Source organism: Schistocerca gregaria, chromosome X (genome assembly GCF_023897955.1).
Source record: "Schistocerca gregaria isolate iqSchGreg1 chromosome X, iqSchGreg1.2, whole genome shotgun sequence".
NCBI lineage: Eukaryota > Metazoa > Arthropoda > Insecta > Orthoptera > Acrididae > Schistocerca > Schistocerca gregaria.
Genome location: NC_064931.1, coordinates 300,232,319 through 300,242,122, shown reverse-complemented (window position 1 = coordinate 300,242,122; position 9,804 = coordinate 300,232,319).

The following is a 9,804-nucleotide window of genomic DNA, read 5'->3' as shown; positions in this document are numbered from 1 at the left end:
CACACACACCCGTGCCCGAGGGAGGACTCGAACCTCCGCCGGGACCAACCGCACAGTCCATGACTGCAGCGGCTCGACCGCTCGGCTAATCCCGCGTGGCAGGTGAGGAGTTACCTTGACCGAGTAGTAGCTGTTCCAGGTACCGAAAAATAACAATGGCCGGGAGAGCTCCCACCTTCCCCCACCCCCCAGCGACAATATACCGCCGCATCCAGTGACGCCATTGATAAAGAATGACATGGCAACCAGTAAGTACTGATGGACCATTCAGGGTCTGTGAACGGAGTTTACTTTTAATTCCGCGTGAAGTCCCGATGTAGCTGGTATATATAGGCCCTTCCTTTCCCTTTCCCTTCTCCCCCCTCCACCTTCAGTTTACACATAATTAAGTAATTAACATTGCACGATCACAGAGTACTTTAAACGCGAGATAAACCATTGCAAATGTGTAATTTTGATGGATTAATGACCTGTGTAACAGCCAAATTGTTGAATGCAAGCGTGTAAACGTGTATGAGTTGTGTTGTGCAAGTGCCTTATCTCAGTTTGCCGGATCCAGTCCATGCACATTCCAATTGGTAGATCAATGGTTCAAATGGCTCTGAGCACTATGGGACTTAACATCTATGGTCATCAGTCCCCTAGAACTTAGAACTACTTAAACCTAACTAACCTAAGGACAACACACAACACCCAGGCATCACGAGGCAGAGAAAATCCCTGACACCGCCCGGAATCGAACCCGGGAACCCGGGCGCGGGAAGCGAGAACCCTACCGCACGACCACGAGATGCGGGCTTGCTAGATCAATATATGGACGGTTAATGCTGGTTATGGATGACGCTGGAGTTGTCGTCCTTTGATGTCCTATATGTACTCGACTGGAGACTGACCTTATCACCCAAGAGGGAAAGGTAATATGTAGACATGTGCGGTTACAACAGCGGTATGTAGGCGAGGGTTATTCTATTGGTAAACACCCCCTGAAATGCTGTTTGGCGGCCGCTGTGGTCGAGCGGTTCTAGGCGCTTTAGTCCGGAACCACGCGGCTGCTTCGGTCGCAGGTTCGAATCCTGCCTAGGGCATAAATGTGTTTGATGTCCTTAGGTTAGTTATGTTTAAGTAGTTCTAAATCTAAGGAACTGATGACCCCAGATGTTAAGTCCCATAATGCTCAGAGCCAGTTCGTGAATGACAGCTAAACAGGTCGATCAACAGAGTGATGCACAAATTTGGCGTCAGAAGGCGTGGGATAACCATGGGAGTGCGCCTGGCGTCATGCGAAATGTACCCGAGACCATAGTTCTACGTGTAGGTCCAGTGTGTCTAGCACGCAGACCCTCAACTGGCCTCCTTTTGACCGATGCACGGTCATTCCTGCCATAAAGGAAGAACCAGTTTTCATCAGAAAATACAACAGACCTCCATCCTGACCTCCAATGACCTTTCACTTGACACACACTAACGTTACAAATTGCGATGGTTTGCATGCTACAGGACGTCTGGATCGGAGCTGCACTTGAAGTAACCAATTTGTAACAGTCCACTGTGTCATTGTGGAGCCAGTTGCTGTAAAAATTTCTGCTGTAGATGCAGTACGATGCGACAGAGCCATACGCCGAACACGATTATCTTCCCTCTCGTGGCCTTCCAGAGCCCATTCTTCTAGCTACTGTATGTTCTCGTGACCATTGCTGCAAGCAATCATGTACAATTGCTATATTACAGCCATGCCTTTCTGCAATATCGCAGAAGAAACGTTCAGCTTCTCGTAGCCCTGTTAAACGACCTCGTTCGAGCTCAGTGAGATGCTGATAATGGCGTCTTCGTCACCCTGAAGGCATTCTTGGCTAACATCAACTCACCATGTCTTGTCTCAAAGTTAACTAACTCCTACGACCGTTACAGCTCGTATTTTAAAAAAAACCTGACCTACATCCCCATACTGGCACTACTAGCGCCACTCGTATGCGACTGGTGCGAAGTCTGAATGGATATCATCTTTCATTAATACAAAGACGCCTATCAACTTTCGTTTATGTCGCACAATTCCTTCTTGGTGTTGTGATTTTTGCTGCGTCGATGGATTTACCAGGACCTGTCCGTTGGGATGATTCCGGTGTCTCAAGTAGTACTCAATAAACAGAGTAACAAACTGAGAAATATTTCATATCGTGAATCACCCTGTTAAGCATCTGAAGGGCAGGTAATAACCTCTGTCACACAGTACAGCGAAAGTTAAAAAAATTGTGTCCCATTATAAATAATTATTTATTTATTTTTCCTGCAAAGATGTTACTAGTACTTGAGCAATTATTCCAGTCATAGGACTCAGGAACATACAGTGGATAAAACTCAAATGGAATACATTAAAGAAAGCTTAAGTTCACTAAGAAATCTCACATAATTTCAAATGCAGACACAAATTTTTTGTCTCTCAGTACACCAGTTTCAGAATACTATTCTATGACAAATTTGATACTACCTATACTGCGGTTTATGTGGCGTGGAAAGATTATTTTATAAAACTACTCGTAATCTCGTTAAGAAAAGGTGTATTCAGAACGTTATCAGCAAATTCTCTGTGCCCATTAGGTAGTTCCGAGAAAAAATCCAAACAAGCCATTAAAGAACCGCTCCAGCTTACTAGATTATTTCAGAATTCACTAAACAACGTTAATTTTCCCTCAGAGTTCTGTAACTTTGTTTAATCAACATTAGGGGTCGAGAATGAAATACACTTTTTTCTTTTATTTTACACGTCTAGTTCCGTAGGAACCCGTCTCAATGGTCATGGAACGTGTCAGTACATAAAATTACAACATAAAAGTAACAACAGATAAAATAAAATGTATATGAACGCCAAAAATGACAAAACATATGTTTATGTAAGCGCAATCAAAAATATAACATAGGAATCAGCTTAATTTTTCAGTGAAGTCCTCCACAGAATAGAAGAAGTGACTCATGAGAAATGAGAAAACTCCTCAGTTCCGATTTGAAAGCACGTGGATTACTGGTAAGATTTTTGAATTCTTATGGTAGCTTACTGATAATGAATGCAACATTATACTGCACACCTTTCTGCACAAGAGTCAAGGATGTGCGATCCAAATGCAGATTTCTGCTAGCATTAACTGAGTGAAGACTACTAATTCTTGAGAATAAGCTGATACTGTTAACAAGAAACGACAGTAAATAATATGTATATAGAGAGGCCAATGTCAGATACCCAGATTAACGAACAGGGGACAACAAGAGGATCGCGAAGATACACCTCTTATTGCCCGAACCGCCCGTTAGTGAGGCATAAATATCCTTTGAGAATGGGAAGAGTTACACCAAAATACACTGAAGAGCCAAAGAAACTGGTAGACCTCATTAATATTGTGTACGGCCTTAGCGATCACGCAGAACATGGCATGGGTTCGACTAATGTCTGAAGTAGTGCTGGAGGGAAAAGACACCACGAATCCTGCAGGGCTGTCCATAAATCCGTAAGAGTACGAGGGGATGGAGAACAGCACGTTGCAAGGCATCCCAGATATGCGCAATAATGTTCATGTCTGGGGAGTCTGGTGGCCAACGGAAGTGTTTAAACTCAGAACAGTGTTCGCTGACACTTGTTGATGGCCCAGCATTGAAATCTGTAGCAATTTGCGCCAGGGCTACACTTCCGTTACGTTGAACGATTCTTTTTAGTCGTCGTTGCTCGCCTTCTAACAGGATCTTCTTCCGGCCGCAGCGATGTCGGTGATTTCATATTTTACCAGATGTATACTCCCACACGTCATAAGCGAATGAAAATAAGCAAAGTAGACTGTTTTTCTTGCCAAACTGTCACTTACTTCATACACAGTTCGGATAGTAAAAATTAACGTCCTAAAAGTCGGCTTTCAAAAAAATGGTTCAAATGGCTCTGAGCACTATGGGACTTAACATCTGAGGTCACCAGTGCCCTAGACCTTAGAACTACTTAAACCTCACTTACCTAAGGACATCACACACATCCATGCCCGAGGCAGGATTCGAACCTGCGACCGTAGCCACATCGGCCGGCGGCTGCTAGGTGCTGGAGGTCCCGCTTATACATAGCGCCTAGATGGCGCCACCACTCATCACGTGCTTTCGACTTTAAAACTATCTCTGGATAGTACCATCTCTCTCGATTACAGGTAATCGATTGTCATTTCGTTGGTACAAAGTCGACAGCCATATCTTGTCTATTTTTAATCCTTCTTCTCTTTTATTAAAATTATTTTCGTGCTTGTAGCTTCTCTATATATGCGGGTATAATAATGTGAGCCGCCCGAAGTGGCCGAGCGGTTCTAGGCGCTAAAGTCTGGAGCCGCGCGACCGCTACGATCATAGGTTCGAATCCTGCCTCAGGCATGGATGTGTGTGATGTCCTTAGGTTAGTTAGGTTTAAGTAGTTCTCAGTTCTAGGGGACTGATGACCTCAGAAGTTAAGTTCCATAGTGCTCAGAGCCATTTGAACCATTTAATAATGTGAGTTCCTAGCTATCACGTTTGTCTCACTAAATTTTATTTCGTGATCACCGTCTTTGAAAACGTGTCCCGCTACAGATAATTTGTCGCAATCTACAGTTCCTTCTGTTTCCGTTAGGCGGGTATTAACACTCCTTTTAGTTGTTCCAATATAAACCATGCCACAGCTTCACGGAATTTTATACACACCTGGGTGTGTGCGTCTTTCACCGATCTTAAAGTTTCACAAATTTTCTTGGTAGGTCGAAGGATTTTCTCCACTTGAAACTTGGCCAAAACATTCCCAATACGGTCCGTGATGTTATGAATAAATGGAAGAAAAACTTTTCCAGCCGACGGTTGTTGTTGTCGTGTATTTTCGGACACTTTTCTTCTAGGAAGGAGTGCTCGATCTATTTCGTTGTCAGTGTACCCATTTCTCTTGAAAGTCGTTCGCAATTGGCTTAATTCATCTTGCAAATAAATTGGCTCGCAAATGTTACTAGCCCTGTCCACTAAAGTTGTTATGACTCCTCTCTTCTGCCTAGGATGTTGATTCGAATCCTTATTTAGGTAACGATCGGTGTGTGTGTCTTTCCTATATACCTTGTGCCCTAAAGTCCCATCTGCCCTTTTAATAACCAATATATCCAAAAAAATTGTTGTCTATTACTCTCTTTCGCTATGGTGAATTATATCTTTGGATTGAAACTGTTTATGTGCACCAAAAAATCACTCAGTTCCTCTTCAGCACGATTCCATATCACAAAGGTGTCATCCACGTATCGATCGGCTTTTTAATGGCCGAATGCAGCATTTGTTGTTCGAAAAATTCCATAAATAGATTAGCAACAGCAGGACTCAGAGGGCTACCCATGGCCACACCATCAATTGGTTCATAAAACTTGTTGTCAAATTGAAAATAAGTCGAGGATAGACAATGTCGAAACAAAGCTATTGTATCGGTAGGAAACACATCAGCTATGTGAGCTTAGTCAACAGGGACCCTGGTGAACAGGGATACTATATCGAAACTGACAAGGATGTCACTTGGATTAACTGTGATCTCCCTCAGTTTTCCGATAAAATGCATGGAATTTTTAATATAAGTGTCAGTTTTACCTATATACGGTTGCAAAAAAGAAGCAAGATAGAAGTGGATGCATCTCCTGTGATGGCTTTGCTCAGAGTCTCCTTCCAGAAGCCACCAATGAGTTCAAAGTTCGACTGGCACCAGCAAATAGTGTAATTTTTCATATTGTTAAATTCTCCCATTATGGACTGCATTAAAATTGTCCAGTCGTTCGTTGTCGTACTCGCACCGTTCCGAGAATCATGAGAAAACTACCATTCTGCGGAATCACCTTGAAAAATTTTTGTACTGTGCTCAGTGACCTCAGTTTCTTAGCTGTTTTTTTTTTTTTTTCAGAACGCCAAACTCATAGCTAACGCGACCGTGGGATGGAAAATGTTTGTTTCTCTCATGCCACCTGCCCTCCACGAACTCTCCAGCCAATGTACAATACCCTTTGCATAAAGCATATTGCTGAAAGGGACACATCGCAAAACGCCCATTATTGTGGGAGGCAAGTCGCCACAGCTATCTTTTTAGCGTATTCGGAGTCTACACGTATTGTTCTTTGCTTTCAAGATTTCGCGGAAGAAAACTGTCACAGCTGCCAGTGTTGCGCTAGAGTGACAATACAATTCTAAATACTTGCCTCGGGCAGCCAGGAACGCCTCCGCTTTCGGTCGGCTCGGCACCCTGCCATTTAAGTTGTCCCAAGGGTCCGATGGGAGCAGCATGGCAGTGAGGGCGGGTCACTGCCCCTCCTGTCTTCTTAACGCTGGTTGTTGGCGGCATCAGCTTGTACGCGAGGATACCGTATTCATTCACCAATTCACAACTGCTAGATAGAAAAGGGATGAATAAAATTGGCTTGACCTAAACAATCACTGTCGTAATACTCTCTATGTGAATGAAAAACAATGAGTTGTTCAGCCTACGCGTGACTTTAATCGGTGTCAGGTGTGATTTCCGCATCGGAGAAATCAGTAGTGCAGGCCTGGGATAGCTTGACGCCTTTCGTGCTTTATAGGTGTACCCAATCCGTTCGCTCTGAATAAGCTTAACACAACTGAGGCCAGTCTGTTCGATATAGATCTAATTAAGCAAAATGATTCTCTCTATCCATCTGTATGTGTGTGTATACGAACGTTTATGCCTGATACTTACAGAGCAAACATGTAGCCAGTCGTCATCATTTCCCAGCACACAGAGGACCCCTAATGATGTAGTGCCCAGTCCGTATTTAGATGATGGGGATTTGGTGACGGAATGTATGACACCCAATTAAAATTTCTACGAAAATTTACACTTGCATACAACGCTTATCATATCTGTTTATTTCCAGGGGTGATTGATAATGACTTTGGTATGACTGAATGTGTTAACATCACAGCCATCGACACTTATCATAATGAGATGGCTGTGATTTTTCCATGCCAAGCTAAGGTGCCATACTCGAATACAGGATCACAGGAATGCACTCTGATTATATACGACTGAATATGTAAGTAGTAATTCATAGTTCTATAATAATAATGATAATAATAATAATAATAATAATAATAAGTTTCGCTTGCAAGCTTACAGTACTCCACCTCGACATCCAGTCATATGTTTCTGACCCATTAAATGGTGAGTCCTCACATATCCTACTCCCAAAGGATATAACTGCTAAAAAGGCCACTATGAATGTTTGAAAACATCGTGACAACATTTGCTTTGCCTGGTCATTTCTGGCTTGAGAACGAAATTATAAGAAATATGCACAGCACACAAGTATATAGCAACCAGAAGATATTTGTGGATTTTATAACTTTTATGGGATCAGTTTCCCCATTGAACTTCTAGACATACCTAAATTTTAGAGCTAGACTCCTGGTTTATGATCTGAAGAACGGCAAGTCAGATGATGGATATTGTTACACACAAATTCATTGGACTCCTTCGCTTTCTTAATTTCGCTAGTCGGTATCCCAATACGTAGTTTTGTTGTTATTCTCCTAGGGGAAAGGGCAACACTACTGCTACATCAAGAGCATGTCCCTCATAATTTCACACAGTTGCCAAAACATTGGGACACACATCATATTTACTCTGGGTGCCTGAATCAATTCCCTTGGATCAAGCACACAGGAAATCATGTGCTGGATTGCTTTACACAAGAACCGCTATGAAAGTATATACCTATTGAGGCAAACAAGTTCGTACAATATAAGAATTTCCACAACCAGGAACGTTGCCCCTTTGTTGTAAACACTAACAATGAGGCCATCATTGCTCCTCTGGCGGCTGTGAGGGCAACCCTACTGCCTCAGGTACCACTTTGAAAGAATGACACATATTGGAAGCGGTGTACCAGGATGAATGTTGAGTTATAATCATTTTGAATCATACCTCAGAGAAAGTCCTACGAGATTGCTCTCCCAGCTTGAAAAAATTGCAAGGGACAGTGATGTGATATACCGCTCTAAAATTGACACTATGAAATAGCAGGAAAATGATGAATTATATGAGGAAGAAGTGAAGTAAGGTATTGGTGAGATATCATTAGACAGAGGCGGAAACTCCGTATAATGATCATAGTCATAAAACTGCCAAGTTCTGCGGTGCAACACGCAATGCATGAAATCTGAACTGTCAACTTCCGTGTCACATATTCATTTTCTTCAACAATTTTAGCGGGAACGGTGCTCATTTCCTTGTCGAGCACTTGGCTGATTTTGGCTTAAGCATTGATTAGGTTAGTTTCCCACCGAAGAACAAGGACAAATAAATTTCGTTTTCTAAGTGAATCACGCCGATTATTAGGCTGTCCTTCGAGACGCTACATTCTATGCATGTATCGTTTCAAAAATTGCTGAAACGATGTGTCAGGAGGACATACACCTCCTTCGAGCTCCACATCCTGATCACGCTAAGTTTCAGCTCGTGGCAAAAAAAGGGATCTTTCTATACGAATATCTGAATTTGATAGAGAAACTCATCGAGGCCACGTTGCTCTACATAACTGCATTTTCCAGTTATCTTACAGGCTATGCCATAAGGGATGGAGAGTATGGGCATGCAGTGAATGTTTGGCAGGAATTCAACATCTCTGATATGGGGGGCTATGAAAGACTTTATATGGACACGGATGCACGCTTACTTGCAGACATTTTTGAGAAGTTCTGCATGAAACCATACAGGCTGCATCCTGCTTTCTATTACATTGCACCAAGGCTTTCATACGCTGCAATGCTCAAAAGAACAAAAGTCGTCATCGAACTTTCGACCAATGTCGACATTTGTTTTTGTAGCATGGGATTTGTGGGGGGATTTTCCAATGTGTCCATAGACCTGCCAACGTAAATAACCAGCTATTGGATGAAGATTTCAACACAACTTATTATTTGAGTTACCTACCGTACTTCGATATAAACAATTTATACGAGCATGCCATGCGAAAAATCTCTGCCATTTGGAGGGTTTAGATGGCTGTTCGATGAATGAACCGCCGGCCGCGGTGGCCGTGCGGTTCTAAGCGCATCAGTCCGGAACCGCGTGACCGCTACGGTCGCAGGTTCGAATCCTGCCTCGGGCATAGATGTTTGTGCTGCCCTTACGTTAGTTAGCTTTAAGTAGTTCTAGGTTCTAGGGGACTGATGACCTAAGATGTTAAGTCCCATAGTACTGAGACCAATTTGAACGATTTTTTTGATGAATGAATCACAGAATTAGGTGATTTCATAAACGTGACAGCGGATTCGGATCCTGGTGTAGGATATACAAACATAAATTTTTTTTTGCATCACTCCGGTTCGCAGAACTCCTGAATATAGAAATTGACTGTGGATATTGTATCACAGACACAGAACCTTTGATTGTTCAGAAGTGTCACAGAACCCGCCCAAAGATGTAAACAACCATGCATGAGTAGCGCCTATTAAACGGAAGGGGTTCGACAGCCGATCAATTCCAGTCATTCCACCAGGAAGGAGGTACACGGCTCGTGTTGTCTGTAGTTCAGCCATGCCTACACGGTCAATACCGCGGTTCGATCGCGTCTGCATTCTTACTTTGTGCCAGGAAGGGCTCTCAACAAGGGAAGTGTCCAGGTGTCGCAGAGTGAGCCAAAGCGATGTTGTTCGGACATGGAGGAGATGCAGACAGGCAGAAACTGTCGATAATATGCCTTGCTCAGACCGTAAAAGGCTACTACTGCAGTGGTTAACCACTGCCTACGGATTATGGCTCGGAGGAACCCTGAC